The following is a 20,784-nucleotide window of genomic DNA, read 5'->3' as shown; positions in this document are numbered from 1 at the left end:
GGGCAAGCGCAGCCAATTTAGGGGGTTGGGGAGTTAGTGCAGCTGTTGACGGTCCTGCACTCACTTCGGCATCATCGCTGTGCTCTGTGGAGCCGACATGTGCCTTTAGTGCTTCAAAAACAGTCCAGCAGGGACCAAGCAATGCACTAGCCATTTTGTCTGACCGAGTTGCTTGATCCCATAATCGAACTCGATTCTTATCCCAGGTTTTTTTCTCGAATGCTGAGCAAACGTTAAAAAAGGCTCCTGAAACTGAGCCCACGCCAAAAGCGCTTTAAGGTCATTAATTTCTAGCGTTTGGTTTTGTTTCTTTAAAATATGTTTAAATAAATCTATTACATCTTTCTGCTCCTGGGTTATCGCGTTCCCCATCACCTTATTGGCAGCTCACCTTCCATCCAGCGGGTAGGTGTCTACGGGTGCACCCTGGGCTTCGTTTCGGCCCCTCCAATTGTTCTGCCAATGTATGCCACCGGACCATGCTCCTCCTTACCCAAGCCTCCGTTCAGACCCTAAATGGGGCGCCATTTGTGGCTTATTAACATGCATGGACTCAGCTTTTGTTTCAAGCTAAGACCTAGTTTATTGTTACAAGCTCATATTTATACCTTACTAAAGAAGTCAACATCGCTCCCACAAGTCCCTCATAAAATTTCCATGGTATGTTTTTCTCATTCCAACCTCCTTGTGACCACTGTTATTGTTTTCATGCCTTCTTGTTTCTGCCAGCGATGTTTATTCTTCTCAGGCCCATGGCTTGCTGGATATTAAATGTTCTGTACTTCTGCTCCAGAGGCTTAACAAGACTTGTAGCCATTTCTTGCTCACCATCTCTTCCGACATGGGAGGCAGCAGACTTCCCTGTGAGTAGGGTCTTCTCAACATATTGGACCTTCTGTTCCCCTCAGCAGGGAGTCTCCTATAGCTATGACTCACCTTTTTGTCCTCGTGGCAATTGTAGTAATACGAGGGGGGGGGGGGGGGGGGGGGAGGGGGAGGTGTCGTTCTGGCCTTGGCTGCTCCTCTGATGTAGACAAGTTATCCCCCATGTTTTCCTCCTGGACCATCTTCCACATCTAGAGCCTCATATCTGTTGTGCAGAGGCACCTGGGGAGGATTGGGCAAGGAGGGGGGTTTGTTTTCTGCCCCGTTGATGGACTTGCTTCCACTCACTACATCCCTTTAAGCCCCCTGCCTACATCCTGGTCGGGAAGGATACCAGATCCCTTTGATCAGGGGCTTTTTCTGGTGGCTGATTCTGCTCCTGTATCTGGGAGCTCAGGGTGTGGTTCCACCACTCTATCTCTAGTCAGACTCCCTGATGCTCCTCAGCCTCTCTACTTCCTCTCGCAGTTCTGCTACCAGGCCAAGGAGATCGTCCACCGGCTCACACCTCATGCAACTATTGCTCCTGCTGCCCTCTGTTTCCAGTGCAAGCTGGAGGCACTCCATACAGCCTGAGACCTGGACAGCTGCGTGTTTTCCTGGGAGCTCAGCCTGGGCTGATGCGTCCCTTCTGGCAGGTGTGGAGGATGCAGCCACCTGCCAGCTGGACACCATGGCTGGGCTCCCTCTCACCCACCGAATTCACCTCCTGAGCACGGAGACTGCGCCCTCTCTGTGCGCCCTGTCTTCGCGAACTGCTCTTGCGAACTGCTCGAGCCCGCCCTTCTGATGAGGCCCACCCCTGTTTGCCGGCTCCTGTTCACGACTGTCCGGTCGCTGGGGCTCCCTGGGGGCCGTTTAAATCTCCCGCGGTTACTGCCGGGACCACCCCTCCTCCGCATTAGCCACGATGTAGGAGCTGCCACTTCCGGGAGTCCGGAGCCTCCCGTCCGGCTCCCTCCGGGGTTCCTGGGCTTCCCTCACTCTGGCAACCGCCCCTTTGCCTCGATCTAGTGCCCGGCTGCAGCACTTACCGTGTCTGCCACCGATCCATGCCGATATATTTGTGAAAACACTTTGTAATTTTGATACTTCTAGTCGGGGGGGAATGTTTGTACAAGCTGGTGAGAGCCAGTTCATTAAATATTTAACAAATGGATTTTGCACAGAGTATTTTATACTTTGTTTGGTATGGATTGTTTTGTATGCTAGGATAAGTTGTGTCCATAATTCCAGAATAGGTCTGGATCTACTGAAATGCCAAGGAAAAAAACCCAATGCATCCTAATGTACAGGTGCCAGTTCAATTAGCAGATAGTATCTTATAGGCCTTAGACCCACATATCTCTCATAATCTTTCGTTCTTTCAGGTCTCATCATCAGTATATGACCAGTAATAATATAAATCCAAATGCAAAAGCCCAGAGCAAACGAAGCTACAGTTTCTAAAAACAATTGACAGGTTCGGATGATAATAATAGGGTTATCAAAGTCTATTTGCAGGGTTGTAGATTCCACTTCTCTTGACATTTGATCAAAGGAAGTTAATCCTGGTCATCCATCTCTGCTGTGAGAGGTGGAACGTTGTCACGAGTGGAGTTCCCCAGTGCTCAGTTTTAGGGCCAATGCTCTATAATGCTTTTGTAAATGATCCGGATGCAGGAGTCGAAGGTACATTAAGTAAATTTGCCAGTGATACTAAACTAGGAGGAGCTGTGGACTCCTTCAAGGGTAGAGGTGCCTTACAGGGAGTTATGGATAGACCAGAGTGCTGGACAGTCACCGACAGTATGAAATTTAAAAAGAGCAAGAGCCGAATTCTCCACCTGGGATGTGGCAATCCTGGTTATACATACAAATTAGGGAATGAGAGGCTGGAGAGCAGCCCCACGGAAAGAGATCCGGGATGTGTGTGTGTGTGTTTGGTTGATGCTAAGTTGAATATGAGTCAACAGTGTGCCCTGCCAGCCAAAAGGGCCAACCGCGTCCTGGGGTGCAAGGACAGCATAGCTAGTCAGTCAAGGGAGGTGATTGCCCCACTCTACACCTCAAGTACTGTGTGTACTTTGGAGCCCCTCAATATAAGGACATCAAACTATTAGAGTGTGTCCAGAGGAGGGCAACCAAGATGGTGAAAGGTCTCGAGGGCAAGACTTCCGAGGAGTGGCTGAGGTCACTTGGTTTGTTCAGCTTGGAGAAGAGAAGGCTGAGGGATGATCTCATTGCAGTCTACAACTTCCTCAAGAGGGGCAGCAGAGGGGGAGCTGCTCTTCTCTCTCTGGTGACCAGTGATAGGACACGTAGAAATGGAATGGAGCTGCATCAGGGGAAGTTCAGATTGGACATTAGGAAAAGGTTCTTCACTGAGAGGGTGGTCGGTCATTGGAACAGCCTCCCCTGGGGAGTGGTCACAGCACCAAGCCAGTCAGAATTCAAGGAGTGTCTGGATGATGCTCTTAGTCATATGGTTTAGTTTTATGTAGTCCTGCAAAGAGCAGGGATTTGGACTCGATCATCCTTATGAGTCGCTTCCAGCTCAGGATGTTCTATGATTCTATGAAATACTCAAAATGTCATTGAGCAGAACAGAAAATATTGCAAAACGATGTTGTTCTGACTTGCTTCTCTCAACAGGGCATTGCAACCGCAGAAAACATTAGAAATGGGAAACTCTTAGACTTGTCTTGACTAAATGCTTTGCCTTTATTAGGGTACTGTCAACTAAGATCTGCAATTCCCTGCTCCTGCTGATTCAGCTCTCAAGTTCCAAAACCGAAAGTGACAACCATGTAGTCCTCTTCTGAATCCTTCCCTCCCAAGCTGCCTTCTGGTACTCCTTGCAGCATAGCAAGGGGCAGGAAAGGACATGGATGAGCAGCTGCAGTAATGGGGATGGAAATTTTGCACAGGCATATGAAAGATCTGTGACATTCTTGAGTCTCAGAAAGAAACAACTCTGTCAAAAGGCAAGGCTTTGCTCAGCCTGGACCCTAATGCTATGCTAACATGGTAACTTTTACCATATCAGCTTGAGATGCCTATGTTGTTAGAAAAGAGCAATGTTGTGAGAATAGACTGTAAAATGATGTGAAATGTTCAAATGGACCATGTTGTAAAAGGGGGAAAATATCATTTATGTTATGGAGGCAAGGACTGTTGAAGTCAAATTTGCTTGACAGTTTCCAGGATGAGGTCCTATCTTTGACTTTCCTCTGTCCTCCTCTCCCCTTTTGACCTGAAATAGCACCAAAATGACCCTGGAGTAGAACATAGAGTCATAGAATCACCAGGTTGGAAAAGACCCCTTGGATCATCAAGTCCAACCATTTCTATCAACCACTAAACCACGTCCCTGAGCACCTCATCTACCCGTCTTTTAAATACCTCCAGGGATGGTGACTCAACCACCTCCCTGGGCAGCCTCACCTCGCCTTTTCAGCAACTGGTTACATTTCAGCTACTATTGCAGTTTCAGAAAAATAAATTTGTTTAATTTTGATGCTCTCAGACATATACCAAGAGATTTTCATATACTCTTCCAGATTTGCAAAAGCACTTTTGAAGCGGGAAAACAAAATAATTCCAAATTGTTCAGTATTCTGTGTGCAGAGAAGAGACCTTTGCAACTCTTCTGTGTTATCTTATCCTAAAGCAGCAGTTGTGCTCTATTAGAGGGCAATATGTTACTGTATTATTCACTTTTCATGAGTGCTTCCACATTCACCAAGGACAGTGAAATGGACATTGTCAGACGTTTAATGGCAGTCATCAAACTCTTGATACTCTTCAGAAATTTTCCTCTGACTGTTCAGCATATGGTCCTTATTTCTGTTTCTGTGTTTGTTGAGAGAAATGCTGCTGACTGCTGTAGCTGAAACAAAACTTCCTATTTTGGCTAGGATTTATTCTATGATTTGAGTAAATGTGTTGTAGAGGTAAAGGATCAAGATTTATTATTCACTCATGAGCTTTGTTTAGCTGCTTTTCTTGTTGTTCATAAGGACACTACAGTTTACATCAGTGCCAGGTGGCTTAAGCATATGGAAACACTGCTGAATAATACCAGTGCCAGGTGGCTTAAGCATATGGAAACACTGCTGAATAATACCAGTGCCAGCAGACATGGTAGTTGGTAGGGCTAGCCACTGAAGTCTAGGGGCCATGGAGAACTGTGGTACATACCCATAAAGAAGTAGTTCAGGCCAGAAACACTGCTGTCATCTAGGGTAACCAAATCGAGTTATATATTCCATTTGGGCCCATCACACTTTCATTTATTGCTGGGCAGACATAGTTGTAAACAGCTTGTACAGCATTTCTGGAGTCCTAAAGAATGTTTTTCTTTCTTTCTTTCTTTCTTTCTTTCTGAACCACCACCTCCTCCCCCCCCCCCCAGTTGCAACAGCCTCTGATCAAGACTGGATAGAAGCAAGATAAGATTGCAAAGGGCCTGGACTCTTTCTTTATTACTGCTTTGAATTAAGGACAGATGGACCCTCTGTGTGTTTCTTACTCTAGTTGCACACTCTGAAAATATGTAAGACACCTCTACACTGGGAGCCTCTGCTATTTAGTGTTTCTAGGAAAAAAAAGTTTGGTTTATACTAGAACATTGTCCACAAAGAAGCTTACAGAAATAAATTATTAACCATGTCTAATTATGGCCTGAAATATCATTGTCTAGACATGTCTAGACTTAGATAGTTATTTGTTTAGCCAGATAAAACAGCTTTCAATATTTCTTTTAAAACTGTGATTTCAGTAACTTCTTAAGAAATGTAGCATCTCTAAATTACACTTGTCAAGATATGAATCCCCTACTTGTGCTGGGTGAGGAGGTGGCACTGCCCACCCCTGGGTAAAATAGCGAATTCGCTGCTGTGGTCTGGTATGGGTGCTCCCTGCTGTGATAGCAAAGCACCAGGTAAAATATAATCCCAAGATTCTTGTTAGATGGAGACGCGTGGTGAGGGATTATGGTATTATATATGATATTATAGATAAGATAATATTATAGAATAATATTATCATGAATTGGGTACTCCTTGCTGAGGAAGCAGGAGTGCTGCATATGAGATAGCTATCATCTTCTACACCTTCTGCAAATTTTCAGTATCGGTGCCGTCTATATTTTAACATCGTTAAGAGCTCATTTTAAACCTCTCATATGTTGTGGAGTGTTTGTATGTGAGTGCGTGGGTGCATGAGACCCGCAATTGAGCGTGAAGAGAGTGCGGAGTTCCAATCCGTGGTTCTGCTCTCCTGCGAAGGAAGCAGCTGGAGACGAACGAAGCAAGTGATCACTGCTATACGTCGTGTGTTTTATGTCATAAGCATACTCTGTGAATTGTTTGACGTATAACAGAGTACCAGAGGAATTGAGAGGGATAGCTTACCGGGGGACATTCTTCCTCCATAGACAGAGGCCAGAGGTGGACTGAGCTCAAAATGTTGAAAGACTTGCAAATTGTTTAGAAGCCCTGTTTGTCTTGATCCTAGGAATGCACCTATGAAGCCTTTTAATTCCAAACGTTCATTGAGCCAGCAAATGGGTATATTTACCTCGAACCTTCAGAATGGAAGGCTGCAAAGGATGACATTTTAAAATACCTAGCATAGAAGAAGGAAAAAAAAAAAGGAGAAAATGGGAGAAGCAGAGAAGCTGCTGAGAGTGCCCCTCCCTTTTCCCCCCTGTCTGGTATCCAAGTTATGTGCTGTGTGTGTGAGTTAACCCTTCCCCTCCCAGAATGGGAGTTAAGTGTTCTGTGACAGAAAAGAATAATTTGAAAGTGTAAAAGCAAAAGGTTTGCGTGGACAGGGGAGGCAGAATTGTGAAGGCTGCGGGAATGGATCAGCTTTGGTGTTTGGACTATCATAAAGCTTTATTGTGCTGTTCAGCTAGGTTGGGATCACTCTATTGTCCTGAGTGTCTGTAATCTGCAGATGGGAATTGTTGTTGTTACTAATCTTGTGGGAAGTCCCTGAGAACTTAGAGACAGGACATTTGTAAGTGTTTAAATGGTTTGTGGAAGTTGGAGAAAGTTAGAGTCGGAAGGTAGTATAATGGGGGCAAAACCAAGCAAGAATTTCCTCGGGCAAGCCCATTAGGATGCATATTACTGGAAAGAATTGGTGGGAGGAGCCGGAGGCTCCATGAGTAAGAAAAGGATTTCAGTACCGTTTTGCAACTAATGTTGTTTTTAAAAGAGTGGGAAAGTGGAATGAAGTGTTTTTCACCCTCGAAATCATCCGGAGTGGCAAAAGGACAGTGGGATTTTGTTGCCGTGGGACCCTATGGTACTTGCCCTTAGGTGGGAAAATAACAATTTAAAGGTAAACTGAGGCAGTGTTGTGTGACGTGCAGTATTGAGTAAGGTACACTAGAATAAATAAAATTCACTGGACAGCAGAACAGAACAAGATTTATCTGATTTGCTGAAACCTCCACCTCGATCACAGGAATGGGATATGGGCTCGGACGGGTCACCCCCGAATAGCCCGGTATCTTCCTGCATCAGGGAAAGGTCTGCTTTGACAGTTTTACAGGCACCTCTCTGGGAAGAATGAGATGATAAAAAAAAAAAAAAAGCCAAAACCAAAAATTCAAACCAAACAAAACTGTTTGTAAAACTGTATGGGATTTGGAAAGAGTATTTCCCATCCAAGACCCAATGTGTGATCCAGACAGATCTAAACATGTAGAAAAATTACAGGTATATCAGGAGTGAATCTCGAAGAGAATGAAAAGGGCCATTCCCAAACAAGTAAACAAGGTCCCTCTAAATCACCATCTGAATTCCTAAATCGACCGAGGGATATAATGTGCTGCAACACTGATGGATCCTGGGTCAAGGGTAGGAATACAACAACTAGGTTTTGTTTTGGGCCAGTCTAAAAGAGGAATAGTGGCTCATGAGAAGGAAGACTGATGGGGACCTGGGGAATCCACCCTAGTGGATCCACTAGTTATAATGAAGCCAGGGAAAGAGGAGAAGAAAGCAGAATTTTAGTTGACACAGAGGCAATGTATTCAGTTTTGAACTAAGATTTCATGTACCTAGGAAATTACTACATCGTGGTAAAAGGGGCAACTGGCCAAAGTGAAAAGGTGTATTTTTGTGAACTTCTAAGATATAAACTGGGAATACAATGGGGCATCCACAGATTCTTGTATATGCCCAACTCCCTGAAGGCACTTTTGGGGAGAGATTTATTAGAACAATTGGGTGCAATAATCAACTTTGAAAAGGGAGAGATTACTCTGGAGGTAAATGACCAGCAGTATATGCAAAGAATGGGTTTATCCTTAGTCAGTGTTCCCACAGAAGGAAAAATCAGCGAAGATATCATGAACCAGGTATACCCCGAGGTATGGGCCACCGATGTGCCAGGACTTAGGGGCTGTAAATAAAATAACAAAAACCTCTAGGAGGCACGAAGATTTACCCTGGGCCAGAAAATGACTCTGTTTGTGTCTGGAAGCAAGAGGTGGGCACTGGCTTTCTCCACAAAGGTTCCTAAGATACCAAGATATAATGTTGGAACATGATATGGGAATTGCGGTTACTAATGTCATCAACCCAGCTTCTTTCTGAGTGGAAATACAAGAGAACCAGTGCACCAGGACTGCTTAGAGACCATTGAGGCCACCTACTCGAGCCGTTTGGACCTAAAAGAAAGTCCCATGGAAGACGGTGAGGGCTGTTTCATGGATGGAAACAGCTATGTCTTAAGCAATAAAAGACATGCCAGGGCAAAAACATCAAGTATGCAGAGGGATCCTGAGACTGCTGGAAGCAGTCCAGCTACCTGAGAAAGTGATAATCATGCACATCAAGGTGCACCAGAAAGTGAATTTGGAACTGGGGAGAGGAAATGAGCTGGCGGACAGAGAGGCAAAGCTGGCAGCCAAAGGTGAGGTAAAAACAAAAGGGGCTTTGATCCCTGACAGGTGGATCTCTGTAGAAGGTAAGCCAGAATATACCAAGGAAGATCAGATAATCAGAAATTTATTATAGACCTGAGGAAGGGTCATATAGTAAAGAGGGATGGGTCCTCACTCCACAAGCAAAACTAATCATTCCCCCTTATTTAACATGATCTTTGATGAGGGAAGAACACAGGAAGAGACATGAGAAGGCAGAAGCTTTATATAAACACCTAATTAAAGGGATTGCAGCTAGAAATTTATACACCATTGTGAGACAGGTGGCTCAGCGGTGTGACCTTTGCCTCCAGACTAATCCCAAAATTGCCCCAAACCAGATATGGGCTGAATTGGAAGAGGCAATGGGCCTGGACAACAATGGGAGATTGATTTTTCGGAACTCCCAAGGAAATGGGGGAATGTCGATACTTACTGGGATTAACTGGTACATTTTCAGGTTGGCCGGAGGCATTCCCTACTAGAACAAGGAGATAACCAGAACATTAATACAGGAAATAATACTATGCTTTTGGGTTCCAGCAACTATGTCTCCTGATAGGGGACCACATTTTATCTCAGAAGTAGTACAACAGATCAGTCACTATTTGCGTATGAAATCATGACCTCCTACATAGTGGCATTGGACAAACAGCTCTAAAAGACTTAAAAACATGAGGCTGAGACGTGAAGTAGGGGTTTGGATGAACCTGTGCAAAACATACGACCTGGAGATTATATATAAGTAAAGTCTCTTGCAGAGAGGACTCTGGAACCGCAGGGAGAAGGACCATTCCAGATGTTCCTTGTCTCCTTCACAGCAATCAAAATCAAGCAGAGTGCATGGATCCATTGCACCCGAGTGAAAAAGGCACATAGACCTCCATAAAGTGTCACGGAAGTCCAACCAGGAAATTTTTTTTTCTCATGATTATAATTATAATCCAGGGAGGTAAAGGCACCTCTAGCCAAAAGAATACTGAGTGGCCTTGGTCTCAAGCTTTTATTTGATGTACTGGAGCCCTGGGAAATATTCTGAATCGAAAGGGTTTAAATCTGTCAACTGTGGTTATGCATGAAAATCGAGTATATGTGAGGCAAGAATGGAATGTGGATAGAAAACAGGGTATGCAACAACTTCAGGGGACTGTAGGAGGAGAAATCAAAGTACAATGCTGAATGGTCAATAGGACAATCCATAAAAAGGCATCCCAAATTACTATCTCAACTACTTCTACAGATAAGAATACAAAGACCTGTATTTCTAATGAATTAGACTGTTGGCATAATTTTACATTAGTACAGACCGTTAAGGTGGTTTGTCTCTGGGCCTATGATACCATTGGGCTCTCATTCAAATTTAAAAAATATTATAGCTAAGCCTGTTACAACCCAGAATTTATGAGATTGGTCCATATAATCAGGAATACAGGCCAACAGCAAATGCTCTTCAACCCTGAATGGTCTCTTAAATGTGTTGAACTGCTAATGCAAACTGATATTTCTGAAATTCAGCCAGCATGCTCTCATTTCCTAAAAACATCCTTTGAGGGCTGGACAATCTGGCTGTGAAAGCAAATGCCCTTCAGGGGCAGAACACAAAGGGTCCTAACCAGAGTGTTACAGACAGGATTGGAGGTCCTAAATGGAATTGACTATCAGAAATGTTACCAAAGTGGGAAAAGGTGGAGGAACAAGACCATGAATTAGTAGGAAATGCACTCGGTGTGATCCAAGAAAACGTTTCTTTGGCCCTCAGTTGTATACAGGCACAATTATGGATGCAATCAGTGGCCGTCTTAATTATAAGAGAAGGTGGTGAGGGTACTTTCCCACTGAAATCCGAAAAGTGGTTTGGGACAGTGCCACTGGCTTAGGGAATAAGCTTCAATCCTGGTAGACTCTGGTAAATTTCACCTATGACCCCATCACTAATACAGCCACAGCCTTTGTGTTTACCATACGTAACTCGGCAATATATGTAATCCACCCCATCATTGCATTAGGATTAAGCCATGATAAAACTGTGCTCTATCCTTTTGAACATAGAACACGGACACAAATAGTGAACGGGAAATGGCAAAATGTAAATCTAGAATCTTGCATTACATGAGAACAACAAGGATTCATTTGCTAAATAATGCAATCGATGCTCAAGACATCTGCCTCGACACTGAGCAAAGCATCTGTCACTTTGAGATCCATCTATATGCTAATCCGAGGACTGTACATGTATATGTGAGCCAGGGTTGTGTGTGTTTGAGAACTGCTTGTACCTCTGTAGTAATAGATGAGATAATTATGGATAGTGAGAATCACTCTAATTTTTAATTTCTGTATTTGTTAGCTTGCTAGGATTGTTAGGTGTGACACCCCAGCGCTGGAAATAAACATACCTGCTTTATAACTCATTTTGGGTTATGCGATTTGTTTCCGCAAAACAGGAGGGCTGGAGCACCTCCCATAAGACGACAGGCTGAGAGAGTTGGGCTTGTTCAGCCTGGAGAAGAGAAGGCTCCGAGGAGATCTTATAGCGACCTTCCAATACCTGAAGGGGGCCTACAGGAAAGCTGGAGAGGGACTATTCCTAAACGCTTGTGGTGGTAGGACCAGGGGGAACGGGTAGAAATCGGAAAGGGGCAGATTTAGACTAGACATTAGGAAGAATTTCTTCCTCATGAGAGTGGTGAGACACTGGAAAACGTTGCCAAGGGAAGTCGTGGCTGCCCCATCCCTGGAGGTGTTCAAGGCCAGGTTGGATGGGGCCTTGGGCAGCCTGATTTAGTGCGATGTCCCTGCCCACGGCAGGGGGGTTGGAACTAGATGATCTTTAATGTCCCTTCCAACCCTAATTATTCTATGATTCTATGATCCTATGATTTTATGATTCTATGATTCTAAGTCTTTTGGCCCAGTAAGTCAGGATAACACTCTTGGCCACATGTTAATTCAATCGTATAACTGTGAATTGTGCTTGCTTATAGGAAGAATGCCGAGATGGTATGTGATTAATAATACAGAGTGGCTTCCTCATCACTTGCAAAGTGGCACATAAGCTACCATGGAAGAGAAATATTAGAACCACCCCCCACAAACCCCCCAGGAAAAATAAAGGCTAGAGAAACAGACAAAAGCAATTCAGTTTGATTTCATAGAATCATAAAATCACTAGCTTGGAAAAGACCTTTGAGATCATCAAGCTCAAACGTACCTGTTCACTACTAAATCATACCCCCACATATACCACATACCTCCAGGGATGGTGACTCAACCACCTCCCTGTGCAGCCTCTGCCAGTGCCTGATAACCCTTTTGGTGAAGGAGTTTTTCCTAATGTCCAATCTGAACCTCTCCTGGCACAGCTTGAGGCCATTCCCTCTCGTCCTATCACCTATCACTTGGGAGAAAAGACCAACACCCACCTCTCTACTAACTCTTTCAGATAGTTGTAGACAGTGATAAGGTCTCCCCTCAGCCTCCTCTTCTGTAGGCTAAACAACCCCAGTTCCTTCAGCCACTCCTCGTAAGGCTTGTTCTCCAGCCCCTTCACCAGCTTCGTTCATGACCTCAATGTCTGTCTTGCAGTGAGAGGCCCAGAACTGAACACAGCATTCGAGGTGCGGCCTCACCAATGTACAGGGGAACAATCGTTTCCCTGGTCCTGCTGGCCACGCTGTTTCTGATACAAGCAAAGATGCTATTGGCCTTCTTGGCCACCTGGACACGCTGCTGACTCATGCTCAGTCAGCTGTCAACTAACACCCCCAGGTCCTTCTCTGCCAGGTAGCTCTCCAGCCACTTTTCCCCAAGCCTGTTAAGCTGCATGGGATTTTGTGTCCCAAGTGCAGGACTCGGCACTTGGCCTTGTTAAACTTCATCCCATTGGCTTCAGCCCATCGATCCAGCCTGTCCAGATCCCTCTGCAGAGCCTCCTTACCCTCAAGCAGATCGACACTCCTAGCTTAGTGTCATCCGCAAACTTGCTAAGGGTGCACTCGATCCCCTCATCCAGGTTGTTGATAAAGATATTGAACAGGACCAGACCCAGCACCGAGCCCTGGGGAACGCTACTTGTGACTGGCCTCCAGCTGGATTTAGCTCCATTTACCACTACTCTTTCGGACCCGCCATCCAGCCATTTTTTAACCCAGGAGGGGGTGTGCCTGTCCAGGCCAGTGGCAGCCAGTTTCTCAAGTAGGATATTGTGAGAAACTGTGTCAAAGGCTGATATGCTGATCCTGCAAAGGATATTACATTTTCACATGTCTGATGACAATCTTCAGACTTAGAAACCACTGGATTTTGAGACAGAAATTTGTTTTACTTTTGATTGCAGGGATCTGTTCCTTTCCCCACACCCTCCACCTACGTCTAAATGATGCACATCAGCCAGGAGGTTTAACTAGCAAATATCTGCTAATATTATGACCTTGCAATGTTCTCAGTCTCTTTTCTGGCACTACCTTATCATTGCATCTTCCAATTTCTTTCTATGTGCCTTAAGCCTATAGTTATGAGTGAGAAGTAAGTGTGTAAACCTTGTGGAGACTTCTGACCTAGACATTCTTTGTGGAACTCCCGGCAACTATCAGAAAAACAGATTTTGTGACTCAAGTAGTGTTTCCCAATTCTGTGTTCCCAAGAACAGTACAATAGCTAGCTAGCTAGTTTTCATAGAGAATAGTAGCAATCGTTTTTACAAAACTTGTAGGACCTTAGCAGCTGCGGGAAGAGATCTATTAAAGTTGATTCTTGTGGAAGAGCTGGATTATCACATGAGGTCTGCTGGGCAGCCAAGTTTGTGGTCCCTCCATTCATGGGGTTACTTATCTGTGAGTTTTTGGGATTTATGTGGAGGGTGTTGAATGATGTGTTTGGAGAAAAGCGTTTCTGTGGATTAGCGGGGGGTGTGGGTGTGCGTGCATGCTACAAGGGTGGCTTCTGTGAGAAGATGCCAGAACCTTCCCCCAGGTCCTATAGAGCCAGTGCCAGCTGACTCCGAGACAGACCCACCACTGGCCAAAGCTGAGCCAATCAGCGACGCTGGTAGCGCCTCTGTGATAACATATTTAAGAAAGGGTAGAAACTGCTGCACGACAGCAGTCAGAAGAGAGAAGGGACAATAAAACCGTGACAATGTGAGAGAAACAACTCTGCAGACATGAAAGTCAGTGAAGAAAGAGGGGGAGGAGTTGCTCCAGGAAACAGAGCAGAGGTTTCCCTGCAGCCTGTGGAGGTCTACAGTGGAACAGATACCCACTCTCCAACCCATAGAGGACCCCACACCGGAGCAGGTGAAGGAGGCTGCGACCCTGTGGAGAGCTTGTTCTGGAGCAAGCTCCTAGCAGGACCTATGACCCCATGGAGAGAGGAGCCCACTATGGAGCAGGGGACCCATGCTGGAGCAGTACGTTCCTGAAGGGACTGCACCCCATGGAAAGGACCCATGCTGGAGCAGTTCATGAAGAACTGCAGCCCATGGGAAGGACCCACATTGGAGAAGTTCACGGAGGACTGTCTCCTGTAGGTAGGACCCCATGCTGGAGCAGGGGAAGAGCATGAGGGGGAAGGAGGGACAGAGACAATATGATGAACTGACCGAAACCCCTATTCCCCATCCCCTCATCGGGGAGCAGGTAGAGAAGAAAGGAGTGAAGCTGAGTCCGGGAAGAAGGGAGAGGTGGGGAGAAAGGTGTTTTAAGAGAAGGCTACGAAGGCAGGTTGGTACAAATTCAAACCTGATCAGTTGCACTGATTGGTGAGGATACGTGTAGCATAAGTATGTTTGGTTTTTCAGTTGAGAGGATAAGGAAAGGGAGGGAGACAAACACACACAGATATAAAACCTGACCAATTAGCATTAACAAAGACAATGACCAGAAACAAACCTGGTCAGTCATAGTAATTACTGGGCTATCAAGAAACTGCAGGCAAACTAGGACTATGCAACTAATAAGGATGCAAACTTGAGGGTCCATGATGTTGTAGTTGGGGTCGGTGGAACTATGCCAGTTGGTGAGAGAACCTTCAAGGGAAAGGGTAGCAAGGAGGAACAAAGAGGGAGTAGGCAGAAAAGGGGTATAAAAGGGGACAGTTGCATGTAAAACAGGGGTGGTCAGAACACTTGTCTGGCTGAGCCTATTGTGAGTGAGTGAGGCTGAGGGGCTCAGGACTGGCACCTGGAACAAAACCATGGGTCACAGCTTGTATGCCTGGTGCTGGCTGATGGGCAGAGGATGACTGTATCTTCCCTAAACCTGGAGTGCGTGAAATGAGCATGTGTATTTGCTAACAAGCCTTAAGCTGGACTAGCAGACCAGTAGGGGGTCCTTGGGTCTGGGCCGGGCCCAGTATCAGGTGGGAAAGGGTCCGTGCTGTTATGCCCAGGGGGACTTGTGAATGTGTAGTGTCTGTGGGACGAGTGTGGGAGTGCATGCCTGTTTGCTAGTGAGTATCAAGCTGGACTAGCTGTCAAGTAGGGACCCCGTGAAGTAGGTCAGAGGGTCTGGGGTCCAGGCAGGGATACCGGATGGGCAGACGGGGCTGTGCTGAGGGATCTACGAATGCATGTGTGCTTCTGAACCCAGAGAGTGGTGGGTGGGTGCGTGTGCCCTCTACCAGTCAAAGAGAAGGAAGGAGACTTGACTGTCTATGGTTATGTTTTATGCGAGTCCTATATGTAGGTGCTGTTCAAGGCAACATCTTGTCTGTGACAGTCTGTGCAACCAGACACGTCCGTGTCCTGTGTGTGTCCGTGTCTCTGGTATACATGCTCAACTTCACTACTGGTTCAGCCTGCAAATGGGAAAGTGGCAGCATACCTCAGCCTGGACAGAGGCAACCCCAGAGCACTGGGCTGGGATTTAGTGTCCGGGCAGGAGGGAGTCCTGAGCCACAGCGGTTGGTAGATGTGACTTCTTTTAACCTCCTTTAACAATTTCCATCCCAGTCAGATCCAGTACAGTCTCCACCCCTTATTTCCTACTACTTGCATCATGCTTAGGTCCTACACTATCAACACATCCTCATCAAACACCACCCCCCTTCCTGTCTGTTGATATGTACATAGATATCATTCCCTTAGTCTATGGATCACCCCCATCAAACGTCCATCAAGTATCCATTGAATGCCCACTGAGTTCATTCAGCTTATGGTTTGGTCTCCATCTGTTATGGTGGTCACTCAGGACAGGAGAGGTGGTGTGTTGTGTTGAGTTGTTGAGCACCAAAGCCAGCTCAGGTTGGGTCATCGCTGCACTTGTCCAGTTCCTCATCCTCCATTCGGTTGGGTGGCTCCTGCTGTAGCGTGGACTTAGTAATGGGTCACAGTCTCTTCATCTCCAGTTTATACTGGAATTCTAGCACGTCTGGTATGGTAGCACAGGAACGGCAGCAATACCAGGGCCATATGCCAGCCCAGGCACGTGGCCATTGCTGTAGTAACCCACACAGGACATTTACCACTATCCATGAATCAATATATAGAGAGAGTACTGGCTGCTTTTCTGATTTGGAAATGTCTAGGGAAGCTAGATGGCTTTAACTTCTACTAATTGATTTACTTTTCCTTTTCATTTGATGTTTTCTGCAACTTGTCCTGTGAGACTCCATACAGCAGCTTTCCACTTCCAATGATTTCCTACAACATGACAAGATCCTTTGGTAAACAGAGAATAATGCCTTTCATCTTGTGATAATTCATTATATGGTGGTGCCTTGGGCATGAGCCACCTCCTCAAGCAATGGATGACTCAATAGAGAGGACTTGCAAGCTGACTCTAACCCAGAATATGCATTCTCCAGAAACCCCCAGTAGCCAGAACAGCTTGTGCGTCTATCTTTTTGGCTGGTAGGGACATAGTTATTTTCTTATCGATCACATCCATAGGGGATGTGAGGATACCCATCTTGCCATTTAATTCCCAAGAAATGGATGTCTTGTTCAGGTCCTTTGATCTTGCTTTGTTCTATGTCAAAAACAGCTTTCAGAAGGATCTGGATTATTCTTTTCCCTTTCTGAAACACTTCCTCCCCTGTGTTGCCCTACACAATGATGTCATCAATGTATTGCAGGTGATCAGTGGCATCATCCTGTTCAGTGCAGTTTGCATTAGTCCATGGCAAATGGTTGGGCTGTGCTTCCAAGCCTGGAGCAGTCGATTCCAGGTGTACTGGACACCCTTCCACATGAAAGCAAACTGTGTCCTGCACTCTGCTGCCAAAAGAATCAAGAAAAATGCATTGGCAAGACCAGTCGCGGCATACCACTTGGCTGCCTTTGACTCCAGTTCAAAGAAAAGCCAAAGAAATACTCTTCTGTTACTGAAGTGAAGGAAAACAAATGAATAATGCATAAGTACTGCCATTAAGTGAATAAAATTGTATCTTAAGGAAAATAAACTCAAAAGACTCTCAGCTGCACTTACTGTAAAAAGACATATTAAACAATCAAAAGGCTCCGGGCTTTTGAACAGCAATGTAACTGACAGAGAAAGGTGCTAATTGTTGTAAGGGATGAGGAAAATAGTGCTGTACATCATTATGCCCTGTGAACTCTTCACTAACAAAATTCCCCCATATTAGTGTTTCTGCAGTTTGGTTGCCTCCTCAGAAGAGAAAAGAATTAACTACCTATTTGGCAGTTGATTGGCACAGCTGATCTATAGCTAAAAAAATGAAATATAATGACAATTTTGTATTATGGGACATTCTCTGATTCGGTCCATGGATGCTAGGAGTCCTTAGGGCCCTGCCTTTCTAAGTTAGACTACTTGAAACAGAAGTAAATTCTTTTCCACTTTGGGTCTGTCAACTAAACCATGGCACAGGAAGAGGCATACACTCTGTAGAGTCAAATTGGTTTACAGGGAAATTAGTTTTCTGATTGTGGCCAGAATGTTTCATGAAGACATGTTTTTCTCCTTCATGACTTGGAAAAAGTGAGGGATACTTCAGCTGAAGTGTTAATAAGTATGGGGCTGAAATGTGTCCAAGGCAATTATCAACTACCACTCTTGGATTTGTAGCAAAATGCTATTCTTGCATGTGCTGCAAAGCAGAGCTTGAGCCAGGATCTCCAAGAATATCCCATTCCTGTGCCCTTACCAGCATATAATACACCCATTTGTGCTTTACCAGGAATACATTTGAAAGGCTTCATTTTCTTTTTTGTTTTGTTTTGTTTGGTCTTTGCTCTTGTAAAGAACAAAATTAAGTGTTAAAAGTTGATGTGATGCTGAACTGTTTCTCCATGTCCCCTCTCCAGTTGAATGTTCTCACAGTTCCCCTGCAGCAGCAAGGTGGTGGCAGGGCCTCTGTGCCATGGCCTGGTGCCCAAGAGCAACACAACTGTCACTGTTTTGGTTTGCCTTTTCTCAAGGGCTGTTATTTGCTAGAAGATGCAGTAGCGCACTTCCCTCCTTGCCTCCAGAGGAACAAGCATGCAGCAGAAAATTTTCTTTCCTTTGGAAGATGTTATGGGTATGAAGAGCTGGCATGTGAATGGATCCTTGCCTGGATTACTTCAACCTCTCTAGTATAGTTTAAAAGCAGAATGCCCAAGAACTGATTATTCTTTCTCAAAAAAATAGAGAATGTACAATTTGACAGTGCTACTCTGAAAAGAGCTCCAAGGTTGGGGTACAAAAGAGTAGTAGGAAGAGGATGGTTTGTTCAGATTACCAGATGTCAATACTCTTCAAGTCTTGCAAAAGCAGACGGTCATCTGACCTGAGTACTCTTGCAGAACACCTCCTGATTTCTGGGCACTGACATGACCTTACTGCTGTTATATCTAATGTACAATTCTTTGAGATTGACTTTTTTCATGACTTCTGTTTCCAGATTGCTTCTGTGAGGTTTTTATTTTTTTTTTCCATTTTTTAACCAATTCCCTTACTCCTCTTTTTTTTTTTTTTTTTTAAATACTCTTTCCCACCCATTCCCCATTATTGGCATACTTGAGACTTCTGCTTATCCTCACTTTTGTCTTCATTGGTTACAGAATCATCAGGGAGTGGATCATGGCCATGAATGTAAGCTTTCTGTAATCCAGTGAATTTTTAACTTTTTTTGGCTAGGTGGAGGAGTGAGGTGTTGAGTAGCAAAACCATTATTTCATATCAGTTGATGGGCAAGCAGTATCCATGTTAAACTTTTATGCGCTTGGCACTACTTAAAGAAAATATCAATAACAAGTGTATGCAAGTCTGAAAGAAAGGTCATCAACAGTGAAGCAGGAGCGCTTTTTGGTGTAAGGCTTGAAAGTAGCATCCCCGTTTAAAAAAAAAAAATTCTTAGAACTCTACATGGAATTATTTCTTCAAACCACAGCACTAATCTCTTGTCAGTAATTCAAGGAACAGTCAAATAGTGCAAATCTGAAAGAAGAAAGGGAGAAGTATAACACGTTAATTCATCCCAAGTGCCTCATGTAGTCTAATTTAGTCACAGTCAGTGAGGTTGAATAAATATTTCAGCAGGAAATCTTCATGTGTTTTTTTACGTGACTGGTTAGGCCCAAGTGGTTGCATGTTGCAAATTACCTCTGAAATGTTTGCACCTCTTGTAAATAAAAGCACTTACAGCATTTTACATATCATTAACTTCTTGCAAGTGAAAAGTGAACTGCAATAACTGATGTTTTAACTTTTTCCCTTAATTTACTGTATAACCTAGTACTTTTCCAGCACCTGTGTTTGCATGAGTGTCTACTGCAAAAAATCATATATTATGGCCACAGTGCACTGGGAGATTAGAGAGAGGTGTTGAGACTATTTGAATTGAGGGGGAACTAAGATTTTTAAAATATTTTTTATGCTACTTTTAAAGCCGGGGTTCCAAAAGGGTTTGAGTGGATTTTTCGTACCTCCTCCCAAGACAGTCAAGCTATCTAGTGGAATCCTCAGACCTGGATTTGGTACTCAAAGCCTCTCCTAAATAACAGGGAGAAATAACTCATTCAACAAATATTTTCGTAGTGAGTTAGCCTGTTCTGGGGACGAGGTAGGAAGGATGGTGTTAGAAGGAAAATGCCTAAATACACAAAGTGGAGTAGGTAAATTGGGGGAGCCGTGTCAGGAGCACAAAAATTGGATTCTATATGACAACCAACAGTGTTCTGAAACTCTGCCTCACCCAGCTTACTCACCAGACCTCTCTCACACCTCTTACCACATTTTCAAGCATCTTGACAACTTCCTGCAAGAGCTTTTCCACAACCAAGCAGCAGGTCAAAATGTCTTTGAATAATTAACCAGTTCCAGGACTACATAATTATATGCTACTGGAATAGATGTGTTCCTTGCCAACAAAACCACATAGATTCTAATGGTTCTTCTTTCGATTAATACACTTTATTCTGAGCTGAGATATACTGCTTTAAAGTTGATGGGGAAAACAACAAATATTTTTTGCACCAACCTAATGAAAATGTTGAACAGAACTGACCCTAGAATTAGAGAGGAGGGAAAGAATGTAGGCATTTGGCAAGGAGTACTCTCTGGGCTTATTGCCCCACTCCTCCTCTTAGAGTTAAGCTCTTTCTTGTTTCATTTGACTGTCACTTAAATCACAGTCAAAGTAGAATACTCCTTGTCCCCCAGTTCATTACTAATAAGACAACAGCTACTCACAACCTTTTATGAGAAATTAGCACTAAAATGATAGTTAATGCTCTTAAACTCTATTTAGTTGTTATAACTGTTCTGTCCATTTTCAAGTCTAAGCAATTTTAACTTGAATCAGACTAAGCCTTCCTATAACCATCACTCAGATTGCATTCAGTCTAGCTTTTACCAGCTTGCTAGGTTTTGTACATGTGGCAGTCAAGACACAACCAGCTTAATCATTGTCATCTTGTTTGCTTATTGCAATATGTTAAACATAACTTGCAATAAAAATATAAACATATTCATTACTATTATGGTCAGCGCTTTTTAGTAGACTGTTAAGTATCATCTTCCCTTTTAAGCTAA

Source organism: Cuculus canorus, chromosome W (assembly GCF_017976375.1).
Source record: "Cuculus canorus isolate bCucCan1 chromosome W, bCucCan1.pri, whole genome shotgun sequence".
NCBI lineage: Eukaryota > Metazoa > Chordata > Aves > Cuculiformes > Cuculidae > Cuculus > Cuculus canorus.
Note: the sequence above shows the minus strand (reverse complement) of the source record.